The sequence below is a fragment of the Prionailurus viverrinus genome, chromosome E2 (genome assembly GCF_022837055.1).
Source record: "Prionailurus viverrinus isolate Anna chromosome E2, UM_Priviv_1.0, whole genome shotgun sequence".
In the NCBI taxonomy this organism is placed as follows: domain Eukaryota; kingdom Metazoa; phylum Chordata; class Mammalia; order Carnivora; family Felidae; genus Prionailurus; species Prionailurus viverrinus.
In genome coordinates this window covers 14,154,400-14,177,735 of record NC_062575.1, presented here as the reverse complement: position 1 = coordinate 14,177,735, position 23,336 = coordinate 14,154,400, and the positions used below count along the sequence as shown (strand labels likewise).

General features: G+C 42.9%; 1 protein-coding gene across 3 annotated transcripts in view; it reads right to left on the bottom strand.

Annotated features, from left to right (window-relative positions):
• The window catches only part of IL34 (interleukin 34), a 77,265-nt gene that overhangs the window by 30,359 nt on the left and 23,570 nt on the right, over window positions 1–23,336 (bottom strand). Inside the window, exon 1 of one of the 3 annotated variants that reach the window (XM_047835411.1) lies at window positions 16,296–16,457. The exons of the other annotated variants lie outside the window; for them this stretch is intronic. The gene's annotated coding sequence lies outside the window, so the exon portion shown is untranslated. Of the gene's footprint in view, window positions 1–16,295; window positions 16,458–23,336 lie in introns of those variants that run through there. 3 annotated transcript variants of the gene reach the window in all.

Genomic DNA, 23,336 nt, shown 5'->3' with positions numbered 1-23,336 from the left:
ACTGAAAACTACAGAAAACTTATGAAAGAAATTGAAGAAGACACAAAAAAACAGAAAAAGATTCCATGCTCCTGGATAGGAAGAACAAATATTGTTAAAATGTAGATACTACCAAAAGCAATCTACATATTCAGTGCAATCCCTATCAAACTAACACCAGCATTCTTCACAGAGCTAGAACTAACAATCCTAAAGTTTGTATGGAACCAGAAAAGACCCCGAATAGCCAGAAAAAGAAAACCAAAGCAGGAGGCATCACAATCCTGGACTTCAAGCTATACCACAAAAGCTGTAATCATCAAGACAGTATGGTACTGGCACAAGAACAGACACTCAGATCAATGGAACAGAATAGAGAACCCAGAAATGGACCCACAAATATGTGGCCAACTAATCTGTGACAAAGCAGGAAAGAATATCCTATGGAAAAAAGACAGTCTCTTCAGCAAGTGGTGCTGGGAAAACTAGACAGTGACATGCAGAAGAATGAACCTGGACCACTTTCTTACACGACACACAAAAATAAACTCAAAATGGATGAAAGACCTCAGTGTAAGACAGGGAGCCATCAAACTCCTCGAGGAGAAAGCAGGCAAAAACCTCTTTGATCTTGGCCACAGCAACTTCGTACTCAACACGTCTCTGGAGGCAAGGGAAATGAAAGCAAAAATGAACTACTGGGACCTCATCAAAATAAAAAGCTTCTGCACAGTGAAGGAAACAATCAGCAAAACTAAAAGGCAACCGACAGAATGGGAGAAGATATTTGCAAACGACATATCAGATAAAGAGTTTGTATCCAACATCTATGAAGAACTTACCAAACTCAACAGCCAAAAAACAAATAATCCAGTGAAGAAATGGGCAAAAAACATGAAGAGTCACTTCTCCAAAGAAGACATCCGGATGGCCAACCGACAGATGAAAATGCTCAACATCACTCATCATCATGGAAATACAAACCAAAACCACAATGAGATACCACGTCACACCTGTCAGAATGGCTAACGTTAACAACTCAGGCAACAACAGATGTTGGCGAGGATGCAAAGAAAAAGGATCTCTTTTGCACTGCTGGTGGAAATGCAAACCGGTGGAGCCACTCTGGAAAACAGGATGGAGGTTCCTCAAAAAACTAAAAATAGAACTACCCTACAACCCAGCAATTGCAGTACTAGGCATTTATCCATGGGATACAGGTGTTTCGAAGGGACATGTTTCAAAGGGACACGTGCACCCCTATGTTTATAGCAGCACTATCAACAATAGCCAAAGTATGGAAAGAACCCAAATGTCCACCAATGGATGAATGGATAAAGAAGATGCAGTATATATAGATACATACACACACACACACACACACACACACACACACACACACACACACAATGGAGTATTACTCGGCGATCAAAAAGAATGAAATCTTGCCATTTCCAACTACATGGATGGAACTGTATTGTATGGTATTATGCTAAGTGAAATTAGTCAGAGAAAGACAGAAAACATAAGACTTCACTCATATGAGGACTTTAAGAGACAAAATAGATGAACATAAGAGAAGGGAAATAAAAATAATATAAAAACAGTGAGGGGGACAAAACAGAAGAGACTCATAAATACAGAGAACAAACAGAGGGTTACTGGAGTTGTTGTGGGAGGGGGGATGGGCTAAATGGGGAAGGGGCACTAAGGAATCTACTCCTGAAATCATTGTTGCACTATATGCTAACTAATTTGGATGCAAATTTTAAAAAATAAAAAATAAAATTTTAAAAATAAAAAAAAAAAAGACAAGTCCATGCAGTTTAAGATTTCTTTCTATTTTCTTCTATCTTTAGTTATCTCCCCAATGGAACTGTTAGTCAAAGAACCATGCATTTCCATGTGTTTGTTATTTTTAGGGATTTGATTTTTTTTTCATTTTATCTTTTTTTTTTTTTTTTTTTTTTTTAAATTTTTTTTTTTTTTCCAACGTTTTTATTTATTTTTGGGACAGAGAGAGACAGAGCATGAACGGGGGAGGGGCAGAGAGAGAGGGAGACACAGAATCGGAAACAGGCTCCAGGCTCCGAGCCATCAGCCCAGAGCCTGACGCGGGGCTCGAACTCACGGACCGCGAGATCGTGACCTGGCTGAAGTCGGACGCTTAACCAACTGCGCCACCCAGGCGCCCCTCATTTTAATTATATAAAACACATAATTGCTAAATACAGACTATAAAAAGTATGTTCAGAAAGTTCTAGCTTCCAGTCCCTATCTTTCTCCCACATTATTTCTCTCTCCCTTGAGATAAAACATTTTTATTATCTTTATCCTTAAACTTTTTATATTTTAAAATAGAAACATGTTTTTCATAGTTTGTCTTTTTGCCTACAAAAGGTTGCATATTATTTATTAAAACATACTACTTTTTAAAAACTTTTTATTTTAAAATAAAACACACATCAGGTTGCCTGGCTTGCTCAGTAACTAGAGTATGTGACTCTTGATCTCGGGATTGTAAATTTGAGCCCCATGCCAGGTGTAGAGATTACTTAAAAATAATAATAATATAAAATAAAATATTTAAAATTAAATATTAATATATTAAATATTTAAAATAAACACAGATACATATAGCATAAAACAAATGTACAGACAACCATGCCTTACAACAACCACCCAATCAAGAAATAGAAAGGTTGGCCAGGCACCCAGAAAGCCCCCCCATGAAACCTATCCCAATCACAGCTCTCCCAAAAAAAGTAACCACCATCCCATAATAGCATTCACATTGTTGGTTTCTTTATGGCTTTATCAACCACACTTTTTATCAAGTGTGCATCCCTCAACACTATAGTTTTTAAGCTTTGTCCTTTTTTAAAATTTCACATAACTTATAGATCTCTTTTAATCTATGGGGTTTCTCCTCCATCCCATTCTTTCTCTTATAATTCATCTGTTGAAGAACCCAGGATATTTGCTCTCTAGAGTATCTCCAGTCCAGACTTTGTTGACTGCACACTCACAATATAATTCAATACGTCCCTTTGTCCTCTGTTTCTGCATATTGGCAACTGGCTCAGACTCAAGCTCAAACCCTTTGTCCCCACTATAAGTGGAACTGGGATATTTCAACAGGAGGTGTGTAATGTCTCTGATATTCATTCTTTTCTGATGTTGACAGCCACTGATGCTTAATGTCTACACCCATTAATTCATCAAGGGTTGCTAAGTGTGATATTCTCACTTACTTTGCTATCTGATCAAGCCTTTTCCCACAAAGCAAGCAGAGGCAGCAACCAATTAGCAGTTTTGCCAAGATGTCTGATAGGATGGAAATGTTTGCTTTCCTCCCACATCCAACCTCTCTATGAAATCAGAAAGGGCTTCAGGCCTGTTTTCAAATGCTTGTTTCCCAGACAAAACTGGGTGGGACCCAGACATGCAGTGCCTTAACCCTTGTGATCCAAAGTCACCTGGAAGATTCTATCAGTAAGAACCACCCTGGGTCCACAGACCAAATGCTTGCAGCAAGCTGAACATTTCTGGCAGGTGCTGCATGTATGTAATCACCAGTAGCAGCCCATCTGGGAGGCTGGGCACCCATGCCAGATCCCTAGGGCATCACCCAAGCTGGCATATTGTCTTGGATGAAACAAAACATGAACACCTGCCCAGTACCACAGATGACCGAAGCGCTGAAACAGGAAGATGAGTTACACAGCCTCTCCTCGGAGCCAGGTGTCTAGCACAACACTGTTTGGGCCATATTTATATATACTGAGATATATTCCTCTAGATGTACTCACCTTTTTACTTAAATTAATTTGTAAAGAAAACTTTATAACACTTTCATCAAAAGAAAAAGAGTTCTTGCTTGCCAAAATGGAAAAGGGACATCAAGGAAAGCAAAACAATGTCATTAAGTCCTGGTGAGAAACCTTTGCCTGCTGAAGGCTCTGAGCTAGGGATGTGGCTCCCTCTTTTCGGAAAAGAGAGATGAGCAAGGGTTAGAACAGTGTTTAAAATATATTGGCACAGACTCTTTTCCCCAGAGTAGTAGTTCTCAACCAGGAGCTGGGCTCTGTCCCCCAGGTGATATCTGGCAATGTCAAGAGGTATCTTTGCTTGTCACAACTAAGGGTGGGACTGCTACTGGCATTTAGTGCATGTAGGCCAGAGATGCCGCAAATACCCTACAATGCACAGAGCAGCCCCCGATGGCAAAGAATTTTCCAGCCACAAAAGTCAATAGCGCTCAGGCTGACAAACCCTTCCTAGGAAAGAAGGGTTGAAAAAGAACAGAAAATAATTTCCTCAGTCTGGGATCCAATGTTACTTAATGCAGAATCTGGGCATCCTGTAACACCATCCAACATTAACCAGGGCTACAATGCCTCACTTAGAGAAAACTATAAACGAAGAGATGTCATGGAAGCAAGGTGAAAGAATGCTGTTATCAGAAGGCTCGTCTTAGAGGAGTCCGCCCACCCAGTAGCAGTACTCGATGCCATTCTTATGGTGACCATTGTACTAAGCGTCTACTATGCGCAGCCACTGTGCTAGGAACGAGTAAGTTATGATTCCAGTAAGAAGCACACAGACCAGTGGGGGAGGCAACAGGTAAATAACTGCGTAGAAAACAGTATCATAGGAAAGTGTGTGCAGTTAAAGAGAAGATGAGGAACACTAACCAGGGGACTCTGGGCTGAGTGTGGGGTCAGGAGACAGGAAAGGTTTCCAAGGGAAGGCAATGATTCCAATTCTTAACCCTCCAAGAAGCTCCCTCTGGTTGGAAGCAGGGCTGTGTCAAAAGCAATGCATGGTTTCCAGAGTGCAGGGGTCCAAACACTTTTAGCACTAACTTGTAGTATGGATAAAGATCCATAAATATACCCTAAAATAATTTTAAAGAAGAAGGAAAGCTGGACGCCTGGAATATCTATTGCATTGCTATTTACATTTGAAGAAAGAAAACTGGAAATGACTTTAATGTCAAACCACAGGAAAGCAGTTGGCATAATCTGAGAACTAATTGCTATTTTTTGAGTGCTAACCATGTGCCAGTGGGTTTACGTCTGGTATAGCAAAATGATTATGCCTTTTTCTCCTTGTGGCACCTCTGTGAATTAACCCTCCCATTTACTGAGAAAAGCCAGACTCAGAGAAAACAGGACAAAGGAGTCCTTTCAACCAGTACTGCAGAAACTATTGAACATCCCCGGACAAATAACCTAAAACTACAAAAATTCTGGAAGAAAACCTACGAGTAGATCTTTGTGGCTTTCAGGTGGACAAAATTTTCTTAACCATGAGACCAAAACCACAAACCATTTTTAAAAAATGGGAATGAGGGAGGAGAAACAAGAACATGTTAGAATTACGTTATGTTATCAGAGTATTCATTTTTGTGACCATCCATTTATGGCAGGTAATATTTAAACAAATATGAGCTAAGTTTCTAAAATGTGAATGACCTAAGGAAAAAACATGCAGGTAAGATAGAGACTCTGAAGCTACAAATGCCTGAGTTCGAATTCTGGCTCCACCTTGCAGCAGGAAAGGTGAAGATTCTCTTCTCACCTCAGGCTCATCTGTAAAATGCGCTTGATATCAAATTCCAGCCTCAAAGGGTTATGTGGGGATTTGCAGAGTTTCTGTGTATGGAAAGCTCAGAACATGAGCTGGTGTAGTGTGCACAGTAGCTCAGTATTTACCATTATTATTATTCACTATTATAAATAGCAGTAAAAATGAGTTTTGGAAAACTTATGCCTCCTCTTTTATTTTTGAATGATTTCCTTTATTGCTGTTGCTTTTGCACCATCAATAGAGATCTGTGAGGAAAACACTTTACTGGATTGTGAAAGAAGAAAGAAACTCAGTGTGGAACTGGTCACATGGGACCCCTGAACGCTCTAAACAGCTCCTGCTTTAAGAAAGCTGCTGCTGTCCCTCTGAAGGACTCTGACCTCTGACCTCCAGCCCTTAAGCTCAACCTCTGACCCCTGACAAGCAAGGAGACTCAAGAGTGGAAGAACAGAGAGTGGAGACTCCACGCTAGCGTTGTTCTTGGAAGAAAGGGATAGGGGACAAAGGGACTCCAGCAAACCTTAGTGCGTGAAAACTTCCCTGGAACAACAGAATAACAGAAAACACAACAAAGCAAACAGGAATGAGGTAGAAGCCAGCAGCTGGAGGGTCTTTAGCCTGACAGGGCCGTGGAGGGACACCTCGGCAGAGGGTCATCCTCTCTATGCAGCAAATAACTATCACCTAAAAATAACTCAGTTCACGAGGATGGGGAACAGCTGTAACTCTCACACGTTACCCTTGAGAATGTAAACCAGTACAATCATTTCGGAAGACGGTTTGTCAATTCTAATGAAGTTAAACACATACCTGCCCTATGGTGAAGAAATTCTGCTCTGAGGGAGCCTCGGAATTAAAGACTACAGAAAAATCTGGTCAGGGGCCAAGAGCGTTGGGCCAGCTCTTCTTCATTAACTCTATAAATGTATTATCTGAAATATCAACCTTCAGGAATCTTTCATTCCTTTGCTTTCTGTAGCCCAGACGCTGACAAATGGACATTTTTTTTCTTCATATTTTGCTTCATCTTAGAAGCCCCTGCTCTTGAGAATGTGCTGCTCACTTGCCTAAGCACACCCTGAAGGCACCTGCACGAGGACTGAGGGCAGCAAAGGTCATGGAGGTCACTGGGGGGGGGGGACCACCTGGCCCAATCCCCTCTGGATGCTTTAATCCCCAATCAGGCTCTTCCATGTATTTTTTAAAGTTTATTTACTTATTTTTGACAGAGAGACAGAGAGTGTGAGCATCGGAGGGTCAGAGAGAAAATTCCAAGCAGGCTTCACTCTGTCAGCATGCAGCCCAACGTGGGGCCCAAACTCACAAACCCCGAGATCATGACCTGATCCAAAATCAAGAGTTGGACACTCAACCAACTGAGTCACCCAGGCACCCCTCTCCCACATTTACTGCCAAGGAACTTGCCATGTATTAAACTTGTTGAATCCTCATAACAAGGCTAGAAGTAGGAACTGTTATCATCCTCACTTTTTGATGAGAAAACTGAGGACGAGAGGGGTAAAGTAACTTGTCTAAGATCACACAAGTAGTAGGAAATTGAAGAGTCAGGATTTAAGCTGAGACAAACTGGCCTAGAAGCTACTGTCTTAACCACTGGGCTGCACTGCCACATGGATGCCTCTTCTATGGATTGGGCACTGCATCCCTCCAGTGACCAAGCCCCAGACTCTTTTAACATTTTCCCCCTTCTTGAGAAAAATTAGGACAGTGAGTCCCAAGTTGTATTTATAATAACCCAGAGAGTCTAAAGCCCATTGCAACATCCTCTGTAGTAGTGCATAAACAAAACTGAGTATAATAAATACTGTTTAGTTATGTTTTTGGGGGGTTTTGATGTTTTGTTTTGAAATTAATCATAACAACGGAGATAAAATGAAAAAGGCTAAAATCATGCAGTTTTTCCTAAATTGCTAAACTGTTGGAAAACCCCAGTTTCTTTTTTCTTTTCTTTTTTTTTAAGTAAGCTCTACACCCAATGTGGGGCTTGAACTCATGACTCCAAGATCAAGAGTTACATACTGTACTGACTGAGCCACCTAGGCACACCAACCTGAGTTTCTATTGCCATCACACCAGGAAAGAGTTTGGAGCTGGGTTTCCTGGAAGAGAACCAAACCAATGTCTCCTTACTTCAGGAAAGGCCACATCAGCCCATATGTAATGACTGTAATGTCCACAGACTCTCTCCACAGTGGCAATTGACTCAGTCAACAAAGCGTCTCCAGTAGGGTGGCATAGCACATTAAGAGACCACAGAGAATTTATTTATTTATTTATTATTAGGAGTGCAAGGATGGTTCAATATTAGGAAAACTTTTTTTGTAAATTCTATTTTTTAATGTTTTTTAAAATATTTATTTATTTTGAGAGAGAGAGAGAGAGAGCATGCACATGCAAGAGTGGGGGAGGGGAAGAGAGGGGCGGGGGGGAGAGAGAGAGAATCCCAAGCAGGCTCCATGCTGCCAGCACAGAACCCCAGGTGGGTTTTGAATTCACTATGAACCATGAGATCATGACCTGAGCTGAAATCAAGCGTGGAACACTTAACCAACGGAATCACCCAGGAGCCCCAATATTAGGAAACTTCTTCCAACGTTTATTTATTTTTGGGACAGAGAGAGACAGAGCATGAACGGGGGAGGGGCAGAGAGAGAGGGAGACACAGAATCGGAAACAGGCTCCAGGCTCTGAGCCATCAGCCCAGAGCCTGACGCGGGGCTCGAACTCACGGACCGCGAGATCGTGACCGGGCTGAAGTCGGACGCTTAACCGACTGCGCCACCCAGGCACCCCTAGGAAACTTCTTAATACAACATAATAATAGATTCTAGGAGATCCATAAATGTAATAAACATTTGACAAACTTCAACACCATTTTCTGATTTTAAAAAATCCTCATTAAAGTAGAAAATAAATAATTCCTTAACACTGTAAAACAAAACTCAGATAAAAGCCAGTATTTTGTTTAACTGGAAGACACCAGAAGCATTCTCACTAAAGTCAGAGCACAGGCACATGTGCCTACGACCATTATACAGAAGGTTCTAGTCAGTGAAATTAAATAAGCTAAAAAAAATCAGAGATATAAGAATTGGGTAAGAGGTAAAATTGTTTCCATTTATATATGGTATGATTATAAGCTTAGAACATCCAAGAGATTTGACTAAGAAACTACTACAAACAAGAGACAGAAAAAGACTCCACAAAAAAGAGAAAACATCTAGGAATAAACTTATCAAAAAATATGCAACGTATTTACTAAAAAACGGTAAACAATACTGAAGGACATAGAAGATTTCTTCTTTTTTTTAATGGCACAACATATGTTCTTGGATAGGAAGGTTCAACATCATAATATGTATGTCCATTCTCTGAAGTTAATGTGAAAAGTTAAAGCAATCTTAATACATTTCACAAAAGAGGATATTTAAGTGGCCAACACATGTATTTTTTAAAGTGCTCAAACTTGGGGCGGCTGGGTGGCTCAGTCAGTTAAGGGCCTGACTTCAGCTCAGATCATGATCTCACAGTTCGAGCCCCGTGTCAGGCTCTGTGCTGACAGCTCAGAGCCTGGAGCCTGCTTCAGATTTTGTGTCTCCCTCTCTCTCTCTCTCTCTACCCCTCCCCTGCTCATGCTCTGTGTCTCTCTCTCAAAAATAATAAACATTAAAAAAATTTAAAGTGCTCAAACTCATCGGTCATTACAGAAGTGAAAATTAAAACCATAATTAACTACCAAAGGCACACTAGAATGAATGAAATTTAAAACACCAACAAAACCAAGTGTTGCAAGGATGTGACATAACTGGAATACTCATATACCACTGGAAGGAGGGTAAACTGTTAAACATCTATTTGCAAAACTGGGTTGGTGACATTTTCTGAAGTTGAACACATGCATATCCCATGGCCCAGACATTCCTCTTGTAAGTAAATATCCAACAGAAATGTGTATATATGGACACCAAAAGCCCAGTGTTATACCAAAAGTTGTCCACGGCCATAGCCATGTTATTCACGATAGCCAAAAACTCAAACAACTTAAACGTCCATCAACAAGAGAAAAGATAAATAAACCTCACAGATATACTGTGGAGCAAAGAAGCCATCCATATATAAAAGAGTACATGTAGCAGGGCGCCTGGGTGGCGCAGTCGGTTAAGCGTCCGATTTCAGCCAGGTCACGATCTCGCGGTCTGTGAGTTCGAGCCCCGCGTCAGGCTCTGGGCTGATGGCTCAGAGCCTGGAGCCTGTTTCCAATTCTGTGTCTCCCTCTCTCTCTGCCCCTCCCCCGTTCATGCTCTGTTTCTCTCTGTCCCAAAAATAAATAAAACGTTGAAAAAAAATTAAAAAAAAAATTAAAAAAAAAAATAAAAGAGTACATGTATATAAAAACAACAACAACAAAGTCAATCTATGACATAAGAAATGAGGATGATGACTACTTTTCAGAAGAGGTTGAGGTCTAGGGGGGCTTCTGCACATTGCTAATGCTCTAGTTTTAGATCTGAGTAAGAGTTTACTATATGTTCGCTTTATGATAACTTATCAAGCTGTATACTTACAATTTATTCACTTCTTTGTATGTGTCTTATACTTCAGTTTTTATTAAAGCAATTCAAATAAAAACACCAACACGTGTGTGTGTAATTAGATATTAGATTTTAAAGTTCAAATAGAAAAATAAGCAAGAATAGTCCAAAAGAGAACTAAAAATAAGGGGAGCAGTCCTTCCATATATTAATATATATTTTTAAATATTATAAACCTTAGCAAGCAAAACAGTGGGGACATGAATGAACATGAATCAATAGAAACCAATGCAAAAGACTAGCAAAATCTGGAAGAGACTCCCATACCGTGAAAAAAGAACTAAAATGATAAAGCAGCTTCTCATTTCACAAGGAAACGATAGCCAATGGGGCAGGGGATTGGATCTATACCTCACAGCATGCATCAGAATAAATTACAAATGGATCAACATCTGAATGTGGAAATGATAGAAGAAAACAAAGGACATGCCCTGTTATCTTAAAGTGGAGAAGACTTTTGTACCAATAAGTCAACATTCAGAAGCCATAAAATAAATGAATGATAAATCTGACTGCTTAAAAATAAAAATTATACATACAAAACAAAAAAAGCATCCACAAAATGAAAAAAATGCTAAACTCGACAGAGCTTGTATCAAAGGCAAAAGGGTAATCACCCTAAAATAGATAAGCACCTCCTAGAAATAAAAAAGGCAACTACCTAATTTTGAAAATAAGCAAAGGCTGAACAAAGAATAAAAGATGCAAAAGAAGAGACTCTTAACTGGGGCGCCTGGGTGGTTCAGTCAGTTAAGCATCAGACTCTTGATTTTGGGTCAGGTCATGATCTCATAGTTAGTGAGTTGGAGCCCCATGTCAGGCCCTGTGCTGACAGCATGGGCCTGCTTGGGATTCTCTGTCTACCTCTCTCTCTGCCTCTTTTTCTCTTTCTTTCTTTCTTTCTTTCTTTCTTTCTTTCTTTCTTCCTTCCTTCCTTCCTTCCTTCCTTCCTTCCCCCCCCTTTCAAAAATAAATAAATAAACTTAAAAAAAAAAAAAAAACAAGACTGTTAACTACAGAGAACTGATGGCTACCAAAGGGGAGGTAGGTGGGAGATGGGTGAAATAAGTGATGGGGATTAAGAGTACACTTATCGTGATGACACTGAGTGATGTATAGAAGTGTTGAATCACTATATTGTACACCTGAAACTAATATAACACTGTATATTAATTACACTGGAATTAAATTTTTAAAAACAAATGAAAAATAAATTTATTGTGGTAGTCATTTCACAATGTATGTTAAGTCAAACCATTACGCTATACACCTTAAATTTATATGATGTAGGGGAGCCTGGGTGGCTCAGTGGGTTAAGCATCTGACTTCAGCTGAGGTCATGATCTCATGGTTTGTGGGTTCAAGCCCCATGTTGTGCTGTGTGCTGACAGCTCAGAGCCTGAAGCCTGCTTCAGATTCTGTGTGTATCTCTCTCTGCCCCTCCCCTGCTCATGTTCTGTCTTCCTCTGTCCCTCAAAAATAAATAAAAACATTAAAAATTTTTTTTTAATAAATCTATACAATGTATGTTAATTATATCTCAATAAAACTGAAAAATATGTTTAATTTTAACCCCCCCCCCAAAAAAGCAAAGAAAGAATATGAGTAAATCAACCACAGAAAAAGAAATAGAAATGGTCCTTAAAGATATCTGTCATGAGTTTAAAACTTTTCATAACAAATTTAAATTAAGACTCCGTTGGGGCAATTTTTCACCTATCAGATTGGTAAAAATCCAGTGATGTGACAATTTATTGCATCAGCGAAGATGTGGGAAAATAGTAACTTCTCATCCAAAGCTGGCAGAGGTGTACCTGGGTACTAACCTTATGATGAAGGACAAGTTGCCAATATCTCCTGAAATTACAAGTGCAGATACCTAGAATCCCATTTCTGGGAATCTATACTGCATATATCATATACACCTGCAAAAAGCCACACGTACAAGCAGTGTCTATCATAACAGACTGGATACAACCTGAGTATTCACCACACAATAGAACAGTATGATATATTCAGTGAGACAAGCAAGACATGAAGTGTGTGTTCTAGTTTGTAAACTTGTGTTCAGCAGAGGTAGCAAAGCATTTTTTATATATACACATATGTATGTATGTATATATATATATATATATATACATATATATATATGTTTCTTCATGGAAAGACAAGCATATACAAATATATATAATATATAGAAATATATACACTTGCATATACTTTACACATATATTTTGCATAAAGAAATTCTGTATTAGAATAATTCACACTAAAGTATGAATGACTGGCAGCTCAGAAATTCCCAGAAATAGTGCATCCTTTAAAGAAGATGCTTGTTAATAAATAAATAAATACATCTGTATTTTGATGGACTTCTTGTCAGAGTGATAAAGTGAACTGGAAAAATGCACATACGGCAAGTCCAGAGATTTTGGGAGTTATGAAGCAGCCATGTATCAGGATATTCCTCAGCTTTCCCAAGGATCAGCTTTAGTTAGATTAGACCCAATAAACTGAAAACATGTGCATGGGAGAGGGTGCTGGGTGGTTATGGAACAGGAGTAAAAGAAAAACTTTCAGTACAGCCCCTTTTTACAAGATGTTTAAAATATAGGGGCGCCTGGGTGGCGCAGTCGGTTAAGCGTCCGACTTCAGCCAGGTCACGATCTCGCGGTCCGTGAGTTCGAGCCCCGCGTCAGGCTCTGGGCTGATGGCTCAGAGCCTGGAGCCTGTTTCCGATTCTGTGTCTCCCTCTCTCTCTGCCCCTCCCCCGTTCATGCTCTGTCTCTCTCTGTCCCAAAAATAAATAAACGTTGAAAAAAAAAATTTTTTTAATAAAAATAAAAAAATAAAATATGAATGTATTATCTAATCAAAACAGTGAATGGTAAACGAGCTGCAGTTCATGAGCTCTTAAGCTTTGATCAAGACCCACAAGATCAACCCCAGCACCTGTTCCAAGAGCCTCTGTCATTTATAATCAGGTAATTGTTAAATATTTACTAAGAGTTTTATGACCCCGTACAGCTCACTGACTTTGCCAGAAACGTCAATATTACAAAACATTGAGCAACTTGCTTCACCCTTCCTTAAGCTTCAGTTTCGTAACACAGCAAAGATAAGGAGAAAACCACATCACAAAATTGCTGTGAGGCGCTGGTAGGTGAGCGTTTCAGGAAAGCAGCACAGAACAAGCTCTGTCGACAACAGAAGCTGCACAGCCACACCACGGCTAGAATCCTCTTAGACTTGAACTTCAGTCCCTCTCAAAGGTCAGTGTGCTTAAGAGTCACTGGGACAGGTTGTGAAAACACAGGCTCCGGTCCCCACCCTCAGACATGCGATTCAGTAGGTCCGGGGCCCATGAACTTGTATTTCTAACGAGCTTCTACTCCAGGGTGATGTGGAGGCAGTTTGAGGATACATTTGAGTAATACGGTCAAGGGGACAGAGCGTCTTAAACTGTGGTGTGTGAATGGATTCCTTGAGAAACCTGTTAAAATACAGATTCTGATTCAGAAGGTCTACAGTGGGGCCTGAGGCTCTGCATTTCTAAACAAGCTCCTAAGTGTAGGTGATACTGGTCTGTAGAACACCCACTGAGTGCCAAGGTTCATGGAATAGCCACCTCCATTCATTTTACAGACAGAAAACTGTGAGAAAAAGTAACTGATTTGCCTAAAGTCTCCTGGATGGTAAGGGCAGAAGCCAGATGAGGCTGAGTCCAGGGTGGCTCCTCAGGATTGCCTCCCTGAGCCATCCCCAGAACTACCCTGAAAAATCACACGAACCAGGGGTACCTGGGTGGCTCAGTTGGTTAAATGTTTGACTTCAGCTCAGGTCATGATATCACAGTCCGTGGGTTTGAACCCTGCGTCAGGCTCTGTGCTGACAGCTCAGAGCCTGGAGCCTGCTTCAGATGCTGTGTCCCTCTCTCTCAGCTCCCCCACAACTCACACTCTGTGTCTCTTTCTCTCAAAACTAAATAAAACATTTTTAAAAATTAAAATAAATAAAAAATTGCACAAACCAATGAGTGATGCTAACCCTTTAGTAGATAGAGTAGAAATTTACTAAATCCTAGAAAGTCCTCCACTTTTCTGAGAAATAAGCCACACACGAGGGAGTTTACTTAGCTCAGATTACCAGTCTGTTCTTTTTTAAAATGCACTTTTAGCAAAATTATTTCTTCAGCTTTAGCGCTTTCTCTTTCAGTGACACACTTTCGACAGGCCCTGCTGTAGGAACCTGAGGAAGACACTAAGCATTTCTCAGCTTGGGTGGCCTGATTATGGGGAGAGAAGGGTGGAGAGAAGCAGATCCCTGGGAAAGCTAAGGAATCTCCTGATATATGTCTCCCTTGTGACCTCAAAACCTATAGACTTGTGCTTTTTTTGCATTTTTCCAACTCACTTTATCACCCTGAAAAAAAGCCCATCAAATTACAGATTTACTTGGGGGTGCGTGGATGGCTCAGTTGGTTAAGTGTCCGACTTCAGTTCAGATTATGATCTCACCATTTTTTAGTTGGAGCCCCACGTTGGGCTCTCTGCTGTCAGCACAGAGCCTGCTTTAGATCCCTCTCTCTCTCTCTGTTCCTCCCCTATTCGTGCTCTCTCTCTCTCAAAATAAATATGTTTCTATTACAGATTTATTTGGATTAACAAACATCTTCTTTTCAGGATGCATGGTCTCTGAGCTGCCAATCTCTCTCACTTTAGAGTGAATTATGCTGAAAGAAAGGGAAAGGGGTGGAATTCAGGAAACTAAGGTCTCTGGACTAATGAAAGCAGACAGAGACTTACCTGAGATGAAGCTTGATCTGGGAGCACAACTGCCGGTAAAGCACAGCTGTGGCCTTGGCCTCTGCACCACATTCACCAGCAGGCCCCACCCCACCCTGGTTCCTCCAGACTGTGCATGGTTTGTGGACCAGCTCTGCCCTAACTTGTGTGATTGAGTAAATCACACCGTTTTAGAGACTTTCAGAGCTGGAAGGAACAATGATCCTCTGGTCCTCTGATCCCTGAGCCCCAATTTCTAAACCAAAGAATACCTGGTTTCCAATGGCCTGCCTGAGGTTGGCTTCCCCAGAAGCAGAGCCTGAGACAGGGGTTCAGCATCACATGAGTCGCTGAGAGCTTGCTCTCAGGAGAAACCTGTGAGGAAGTGTTGGGAGCAGGATAGAGAAGGTCAGTCCCAGAGGCTCTGAAGCACTTTTTTTTTCTTTTTTCAGCGTTTATTTTTATTTTTGGGACAGAGAGAGACAGAGCATGAACGGGGGAGGGGCAGAGAGAGAGGGAGACACAGAATCGGAAACAGGCTCCAGGCTCTGAGCCATCAGCCCAGAGCCTGACGCAGGGCTCGAACTCACAGACCGCGAGATCGTGACCTGGCTGAAGTCGGACGCTTAACCGACTGCGCCACCCAGGCGCCCCCCTCTGAAGCATTTTTAAATAGCACCACAGAGTACCCTCTCCAGCTGAGACAAGAAGGCTGGGCCCTCACTCAGTCAGTGGCCCCCCTGGGTTGTGGAGGGGTGTAACCTCCCAAGTATCTCTGGCAAGATGGCTTGGAGAAAGAGGCAGTTCTGCTGTTGTTACAGGCCCTCCCACCCCACAGCAGCTGGGAAATTGGTTACAGCCATTGGTGAAGGGGATCTGGTGGGCGCTAACCCTTGCCTCCTGTTGAGAGAGCACCTCAGACGTGTTTCTAAAAGAGGCCCCAAAAATCACAAAAGGGAGAAAGTAAAGGAAGAATACAAGTTTTGTTTTGTTTTGTTTTCATTTCCAGAAGAATTTTGGAATCTGCACTTAGAGTACATCTTAACTGCTCCTCTGACTTCCCGGCAGGCTACAAAGTAACCCTTCCCTCAGCTCCACCCACTGTCCCCACACTGACTGCCCCACCACAAATCAGACTGACTCGTGAAGGACTTTGCCCGTTCCCTCTGCCTAAATGTTCCAGCCCAGATTTTTTGCCCAGCTGACTCCTTCTTGTCAACTCAAACATCACCTGTATAGAAAGGCCTTCTCTGCCCACCTCAGGTCATTCCTTGTCCCACACCTCTGTGGTATTTCTGCATAGTACCAGCCACTGTGTCATTACCTTTAACTGTGTTCATTTGTGGGTTATGTCTTTCCTCGAGGAGGAACCTTGTTCTGTTCTCACCACTATGTCCCTGGAGCCTGATGCCAGCTTTGCACATCGGAGACCATAACATCTGGTGAAAAACGTCTGAGCGAATGAACTGGACATTTGGACCAGACGCTGAAATACCATCAGAGAAGGCCTAGGTCAGTTAAATACTCTGTACTCCAGAAGCAGGAGGAAAACCGGGCAGGATGAGGAAGGAAAGAATCCATCAAGAGTTTCCTTGGCTACCTGGTTCCTGTCTCCTCCCCCAGCTCCCTCTCTCAGATCACTCTCTCAATTTGGAGCCAGTGTTAGCATCAATCCTGGGGAGATTCTTCCCCTTTCAGACCTCTCAAAATGACTAGGGGTGTCTGATTTCCAATCCTAGCTCTAGCGCTGAGCCACCCTGTCCCCACCCATACCTGAGTGGGGCACAATGATCATGCCAGTCTGGCAGGGTTGCTGAGAGTGCCAGCCTTAGAGCACAAGGCCCAAACACACACCACTGCAAACTTAAGCCAGGGCAGGATAAGTTCCTGTCCCCTTGCAAGACCCCATTCCCTCCTCTGGCCCCCTCTGTGGTTCCTCAAGCTCTAGGACAGTCTCTACCAACAGCTACCACAGCTGCAATGGCTCTGCTCACCTGTGAAATTACCTTGCATTTTCCAGGTGCAGGGCACCGCTGCTCAATGCACACTTGCTCATCTGCATGACACCAAATTATCATGGGTACCCCCCACACCTTGCAGTATCATTATCTCTGTTTTACAAATGAGGAGAATAAAGCTGAGAGAGTCAGCCACTGGCCGAAGGACACATAGCCAATGAACAGGGGCATCAGGGTTCAAATCCCAGCCTCGGACACTTTAGTCTCATTTAAGTGGTTTGTCACCATGGGTTCACTGAATACAGCAGCCCAGAAAAGAAAGATCATTATATGCACTTCACAGAGAAGGAACTGCATACACGTCCCTGGCCTGGCGGGCCACTGCCCACTGCACCAGAGGACCCCTCACGAGGTGCACAGACTGGCCAAAACCCACAGCTGGCCACTATCAGCTCAGCTTGACGGCAGAGGCAGAGTCTGGGGCTCCAGGAAGCTCAAGGGCAGCACACTATGCTTAGGGCAAGTCCCTGGTGTCTTCCCAGGCAAGATAGAGGAAGAGCAGTGGGCGCCTGGTCCCACCTGCACACGCTGTGGGGTAGAGCCTTCTGCACCCCCCGTTAGCCAGAGGCTCCCCGGAAGCTGTTCACCTGAGGCTGCTCACCTGGGCAGGCCAAGACTGATGTGTCTGGCAGTTCTCTCTTCTCCCCAACCTTGCCCATTGCCCTCTCCCTCCCTCCTTCCGTCCTCTATGGGGATGACTGTGCCCAAAACTGGGTCTTACTGGGGGACAAGAGCTATGATCTCCACATTCTAACCTCCTAGTCTCATGCAGTACCAGGAATGAAAGGTTCATTCATCATTTGAAAATCAATCACTGTAAATTCCCCATGTTAGTAAGCTAAAAAAGAAAAATCAGATGATCATCTTCAGTAGATGGCAGTAAATAGATATTGGCCCCTTTGACAAAATCCAACATCCACACCCAGTAGAAATTGTCAGCAAATTATGAATGAATAGAAGGCAATTTCCTCAACTTGAAATAGGGCATGTATGAGAGAAACTTTCAGCTAAATGGTGAAAACCTCAATGTTTATCCCCTAAAATTGGGAACAAAATGACCAAGAAACTAGTTCAGCAAGGTTTCAGGCCACAAGATCCACATAAAAAAAACAACTGCATTTCAATTTACTAACACCAAAAGCTAGAAACAACCTAAATGTACATCAGCGGGTGAATGGATTAAAAAAAAAAGTTATGATGGGGCACCTGGGTAGCTCAGTCAGTTAAGTATCTGACTTTGGCTCAGGTAATCATCTTGCAGTTCATGAGTTCAAGCCCTGCGTCAGGCTCTGTGCTGACAGTTCAGAGCCTGGAGCCTACTTCAGATTGTGTCTCCCTGTCTCTCTGACTCTCCCCCATTCACACTCTGTCTCTCTCTCTCCCTCAAAAATAAACATTTAAAAAAAATTTTTAACAACACACTTTACACACTGTAAATGTGTGTAAATGTGCCAATTTGACAATAAATTATATTTAAGAAATTATTTTAATTATGATAGATCTCTACAACAGAAAACTACTCAGCAATGGAAAGAATGAACTACTGACACACACAGCATGGATGAAGCTCAAAATGGTTATGCTGAAAGAAACCAGACATCTCCCAAAGAGTAATACTGTGTAATTCCATTTGTTTAAAACTCAAGAAAATCCAAGCTAATCTATAGGGACAGAAAGCAGACTAATGGCTGTTTGGGGAGGGAGGATGGGGAGAGAGGATTTTCAAAGGGTGAAAGGAAACTTCTGGCAGCGATTGATATAATCATTATCTGGGTTCCAGTATAAATATCCAAAATTAGCAAATTGCGCACTTTTGTATAGTTTCTTATGCATCAATTTCACCTAAATATGCTATTCTTTAAACATTGCATATAAATCAAGGTACCTACAACAGGCAAACTCATAGAGACATAAAGAATGGTGGTTGCCAGGAGCTGGGGAGAGGGGAGAAGGGAGAGTTACTGCTTAATGTATGGAAAGTGGTGATGGTTACACAACATTGTGAGTGGACTTAATGTTACTGAATTGTTAACTTTTTAAAAATGCTTACATTGCTAATTTTTGTTATGTATACTTATAACAATTTTTTTAGAAGTAAAAAAAAACCCTAAAAAATATTTCATATAGACACTTGCATTTGAGGGTAAAGAAGAGGGCTCTCTGCTACTCTCAGTCTGTCCTCAAAAGGTTTTGAACAGCCTCCTCCTATAGGACAGCCTTCCCCTTTCACAGAACAAGACCCTCATGATGCCTTGCTCCACAGACCCAGGATCGCCAGGGGATCAGGCCCCCACCTCTGCAGCAAGTACCCCTCCATGATATTTGGCCTCAATCCCTTTGAACTTGCTGTTCCCTGAGCAGAATGCCCTTCCCTCTTTACATGCAAGCCCTCCCACCTCCCTGCCCCATGCCCACACCTCCACCCCAGATTCTCACGTCACCCTTGACCCCTAAGACTGCCCGCCTCCTGCTTGCTCCAGCTGTCCCCTCTCCAAGGGAGCTGTCCTTCTGTGCTCCCAGGCCCCTGGTGCCCCTTGTCCTTTGCCTGATCACAGTGTCCTGTGCATCTGGTCTGCCTCATCTCTGAGCTGGGAGTTCCTTAAAGTCTCAGACTTTGACCCTGCACGGCCCATCAACTGCAAGAACGTGGGCTGAACCAGTCTTTTTTTTTTTTACCAATTCAGGAATGTCCCTAGTGGCAAACAACAAAGGAAAATGGAATTCTTGGTGAACAGAGCAGCTTTGTTCCTAAGTTTTTGGTTCACTGAGGGCGGACTCTGGGCACTTGTAGACCCATGCAGAGTGCCAGGAAAACTAGCCTTGGCTTTTCCTTACTGACTCCCCTTCCTGACTCGGGACCCACAGAGCAAATCATTTCCTTTCTCGAGGCCTCACTCTCCTCATCCAGAAATGGAGCTTCGGGAACTCCTCCTCAAGCTGGGTGTGGAGGGCGGAGTGATAGAGCGACACGAGGGGGTGTGCAGAGGTCCCCACTGTGGACAGCGTCTTGGTCACGCAAGGCCCATGTTCCTGCAGAGCTTTGGCCTCACACTAGTTGAGTTCGGGTTCAAGTAGGGCTCTGCCACGGGTACTAGTGGGGATGTCCCTGCCGTTCATAGGCCATAGCACACAGATGGCCCGTTCTGGCTCCTGGTCAGATTTGTTTTGTTACACCTTTCACAAGCAATGTGGATCCATGCTTTGTAACAACTCTTGCACCTGTGATTAAATAATCACTCACTGTAGCTTCATCTCTCTCTCCCCTGCTGGAACATAAGCCCCCCCTGAATCCCCAGCTACACCGATCATGAGGAGACTCAGGGAAGCATGCAGTGAAGGGCTGGGGTATCTTTTGTGCTAACATGCATCATTGTCACAGCTAAGGAAGAATGAGACGTGCAGCCCCTGTTCCTGAGTCACTTGGAAAGGAAAGGTGCAGGGCTAGGGTGGAGGAGGCAGCCTCCCCACCAGGCCACATCCCTTCCTCCCTACTCACACATGCCCAATCTGACAAAGGACTGGTTCCACCACGAACCCCACTCATGTCTATGTTTCCTTGTATAAGAACATGAAACTTGGGGCCTGGGTAGTTCAAATGGTTAAGCATCAGATTTTTGATTGCAGCGCAAGTCGGGATCTCACGGTTCATGGAACCGAGCCCCACAACGGGACTGAGCCCCATGCTATCTCTCTCTCAAAAAAATGAGTAAACATTAAAAAATATATTAAAAAAAATTTTTTTGAAAAGAACATGAAACTTTTAAAACAGGTTCTGAAGTCTCCACATCAGGGTTAAATTCTGTTCCACGTGCAGCATTTGTAATGGAGCCTCTCCCGTGTGCCCAGGGCTTTGCACACCCAGATGAAAAGCTACGAGCCCCAGCCTGGAGCAGCTCACACTGAGGGGGAGGCATGGTCACAGAGCAGGCTGGTGAGAGAAGGCAGCAGGTGCCTCAGCAAGCAGCACAGACCAGGGAGGGGTTGGCAGGCTTCTGGGAGCAGGAACCCGAAGAGGCCTTCACCACCCTTCTAACAAATGAGAAACAGAACCATGAGGGGACCCAGACTAGGCAAGGAAGGTTATTCCAAAACTTTCAAAACTTTGTTGTTATCAGAAGGGGCCCAGAGGCTGGCATTCAGGCCCATCTGCCCTCAACAGGAAGGCACAGGGGATAAGCCATCGTTCTACCAGCACCCCCAGCTTCCCTCCTCCTTACCCCAACTCACCAGCCTTTCCCACAGTGGGCCTTAAGGCCAAACTTAGACTGAAGGGGCTCCAACTGAAATCCTCTTCCCTCCCTTTTCTGTCACGGTCCTACTTCTGCACTTCACATGCTTTCTTCCAGAGACATCTCACAAGTACACTTTCCACAGCCTCAGCCTCCTCCTACCATTCCAGAGTGTCCAACATAAACAAACATATCTCTCTCTCTCTCTCTCTCTCTCTCTCTCTCTCTCTCTCTTTTTTAATCCAACACTAGGACATCACAAGTGCTTCAAGTGTGTTGAAGAGTGGCTCCCGAAAGGTCTTGTCCACCCGGAACTTCAGGATTTGACCTTACTTGGAAACAGGGTCCTCACAGATATAATGAGTTAAGATGAGGTCATGCTCAATTGAGGAAGGGCCCTAAATCCAGTGAGGGAAGTCCTTCTAAGGAGAGATACACACACACAAGATAACAGGCATAACTACAGTGATACATCCACAAGCCAAAGAAAGCCAAGGACTTCGAGAGCCAGGAAGAGGCCAGGAAGGACCACCCCCGCCCCCCATTCCCAAGCCTTCAGAGGGAGCATGGCCCTTGATCTCACACTTTTGGCCTCCCAAACAGGTGAGAGAGAACATGCCCATTTTCAGTCACCCCCTGCAGCCCTAGCAAGTTAACAGAATGTTGTTCTGTACCTTGCTTTTCTCACTCAACCTGTCTAGAAGACAGTGGCACTGTCTCCCTTCTTTTTTTCTATAAACTGTGAAGTATTCCAGTGTATATAGACTGTGACTAAATAATCTGTCTTCTGTTCAACATTTAGGCCATTTCCAATCATGAACTTCCACAGATAGTGCAGCAATGACTGTCTGTACAGATAGCTGGGTGCCCTCCCTCCCCCTCCCCCCAGGGGGGAAGTACATAGGTAGAGGCAGGTACTTTTACATTCTTGAAAACTATTGCAAAAGGGCCCTCCCAGGAGATCAGACACTTGACATTCTTTTTTTTTTTTTTAATTTTTTTTTTTAACGTTTATTTATTTTTGAGACAGAGAGAGACAGAGCATGAATGGGGAGGGGCAGAGAGAGAGGGAGACACAGAATATGAAACAGGCTCCAGGCTCTGAGCTGTCAGCACAGAGCCTGACGCGGGGCTCGAACTCACGGACCGTGAGATCATGACCTGAGCCCAAGTCGGACGCTTAACCGACCGAGCCACCCAGGTGCCCCCATTTGACATTCTTAAAAGCAAGGTGTGAAAGTTTTTCATTGGCTCACTCATTTGTTTAATTGTCCTGATTTGTCATATTTCAAATCAATGTAAGTTTGTTGCCACGAATAAAACAACACAATACAAAGATGTCTATATTTGTGTCTCTGTGTCTCTCTTCTTATAAAGACACCAGATCTGACATCTTTCTCTTGCACTTCCTTCCCCTCCTTCTCTCCTTTATGGTATTACTAGTGTCAACACCCAGCCCTCCACATCTTTCTCCTCGTTCACACTAATATATGTGGACATACATACACATAGAGAGGAAGTTTGATCGTTTGTCCTAATAAAATCAAATAACCAGATCCATGTAACTTGTCTTCCTTCTTCACAATAGGCAAATCTGCAAGTCAGTATTATAATTTCTTTTATCCTCTAGACACAATCACTCACATTCAGGTATCATCCTCCATCAGTAGGATTTATAACAGGCATGCTGAGGGCTGAGCATTATAGATATTTTCAGGACAGTCTTGAAATCTCTCTTCTTTTTCCACCTCTTCTTCCTTCTCCCTTCTCCCTTCCTTCGCCTGCAGCCCTAACAAGCAGCCCTCATGGGCAGCCTTCACTCCCTTTTTCATGCTCACCTATCTGTTAGAAAAATACACACACACATACAAGTGTGGGGTTGGGGTCACGTTTTGCTTGCTATGGGGTTGCTTTGCAAAAACTGGGATCATAATAGCACCCATGACCATTTCTTATTTTTCTCACTCAATAATCAAATCCCTCAGGGAAAGCCTTCTGAATCTTTTAATGGCTACGCAAAATTTCCTGCCAGAGGGACTCTGCTTTGTTTCCAGCTGTTGTCGTGGTGGTGGGTTTTGTTTTGGTTTTGGTTTTGGTTTTTTTTTTTTTTTTTTTTTT